Here is a 2,367-nt window from a genome sequence, read left to right as displayed (position 1 = left end):
CCCCCCCCATTTGCCTGTCTGGCCCATCTTGGGCCAGGCGGGAGGCTGAGTGCACAGCTGGGCTGAGGGGTGCCGTGACAGCCGGGTGGGTGGGGGACCAGCCGCCTGCCAGCTGTGCCTGCCTCAGAGGGCTCTGCCTGCAGGGAGCTGAGTCCCAAAGGGCGGGCAGTGTGGTCTGGGTCAGAGGCCAACACGGGACACTCCTCTATGGAAGTCAGTATGACAGTTTCTTGTTACGTTAAAATGCTCCCCATAGGCTCAGGCCAGTCCACGCCTACATGCTGCTCAAGAGAAACGAAAACTCCTGTTTCACACAGGACCCTGGAGGTGGGTATTTGCAGCAGCTTTAGGTACCATTGCTCCAAACCGGAGGAGGCCCTGTATTCCTCACCATCCGTGGGCGGCCTGCCCGCAAGGGACTGTGAGCAGAGGGCAGGGCTGGTGCTGGCGGACTGACCGTGGATCCCACAGATATGGCACTGAGCAAGGTCGCGGGCTGGGAAGGCTCGCATTGCCCGGCTCCGAAAGGCCTGCGCGCAGGCGGGGCATCGTCAGGGCCCGTTGGGGAGGGTAACACAGTGTCCTGCCCATGAGGACTGTCGCCCAGACAGCACCCAGATGGTGCCCTCGTAGAGGCGCCCGGGACTCCGCCACAGAGATAAACAGGCCATCGTCCCTTACCTTTTACCAAGACGGGAGGGGTGTTGCCATCACCGTGCACGTGCAGGGTCCAGGGGTCCAGGTTTGGAGAAGCGCCAGGTCCGAAGGCCAAGGCTCTGAGTCGCTGGGGCCAATGGGCAGAACGTGGGAGGGAGCCGATGGTGTCACGCACGATGGGCTTCTGTCGACAGAGGGCGCACAGAGGCGCCAGGTGACCACCAGGCAGCAGGCTCCGGGGCTGCCTCCCCATCTGGAGGCAACATTTCAGGGGAAATCGGTCCAGCAACCTCAGCCCCAGCCAGGGCCCTCCAGGCCCCCCGGCTTCTGGGGGAGAGGCTGAAGGAGGCCCCGCTCTGGCCCGCCCACCGCAGAGTCCCCAGGACCCTGGAAAGTGGCTTAAAGACAAGGGTGGCCTGTGATTTCCAGCCCAGTCCCCTGTGCAGCGGAAGGAGCAGGGTTAATACTAACTCCATGGGAAATGGGGTACAGGGGCCCTGGCAGGCCAGCGGGATCCCGTGAGAGGCCTCCCGGTGGGAGTGAGGCTCTCGCCACCGCCCTGAACACACCCCTCTCGTCTGATTCCTGTAGCTGAGCAGGGCCAGCGTGGCTAGTGGTTGATGAAGACCACCTGGGCACACCGGGTGCTGTAGGCTTTGTGCCCCAGAGACGGGAAGTCCTGGGGTGCTGCTGCAGGCCACCTTGCTGCCCCTTCCTGTCCTCTGATACTCCCCCCCCCACACACACTCCACCAATGCCCGTGAGCGTCCCGCCTGTACTCTCCTCTGCGTGGAGGTGTGGAGTGAACCCCAGGAACGACTCTTGCAACAGGTGAGCCACTCCCCAACAATGGCCCCCAATTAGGAAACTGTTGCCATCTTACAGAGGGCACCCCTCGATTAGAAAGGTGTCTCTCATCAGGGTGGAAGCCCCCAGCGTGACTCTGGGGACCCAATACCCCCAAATAGGGGGAATTGAAGAAACCTTGGTGCTGCAGAGGGACCAGAGGAGGCAGGGTGGGAGGAGAGGGGAGCACCAGCTCAGCAAGAGGCCAGGGCAGTGGGTCACACCACCCTGAACTCGCCAGAACTGCGCTGATTTGGGAGGCTAAGCAGGGTCGGGCTTGGCTAGCACTTAAATAAGAGACCACCTGGGAACACTGGGTGCTGTAGGCTTTGTGCCCCAGAGATGGCCGCCTGCAGCCCGCCAGAAGCACATAAGCCCGCACACCTGGTGGCTGGACCAAACATCCTTCCCTTGGAATTTTTCCATGCCTTCCACTGCCCCACCGGCTGTGGGCCACTTCCAAGAAAACTCTGGTGCACTGTTGCCCACCACCTGCCTGCCCCTTCCTGCCCCTTCCTGTGACACTCCTTCTACCCCCTACCCCCCTGCTCCCAGTGAGTGCCCCATCTCTCCCCTCCTCCCTTGGGAGGTGTGGAGGGAATCCAAAGGCTGCTCTGGGAACCCAGCCCCTGTGGGCTGCCTGGCAACCACCACCCATCATCAGGAAAGTATGTCACCTGCCTTGCAGAGGACATCCCATGATCACAAGGGGGACAGTGTCCTGAGCCTGCCTCCTGTGAGCTTTCCTTAGAGGCTCAGACCTCACACTGGTTCCACGCCTTGCACAGCTCATTGAAAAGTTACAGCAAACCTCTCTCCTCAGATTCTGCTGGCAGCGTTTACAGACAGCATTTACGGAGGGAG

Source organism: Myotis davidii, unplaced genomic scaffold (assembly GCF_000327345.1).
Source record: "Myotis davidii unplaced genomic scaffold, ASM32734v1 scaffold207, whole genome shotgun sequence".
NCBI classification, from domain to species: domain Eukaryota; kingdom Metazoa; phylum Chordata; class Mammalia; order Chiroptera; family Vespertilionidae; genus Myotis; species Myotis davidii.
Note: the sequence above shows the minus strand (reverse complement) of the source record.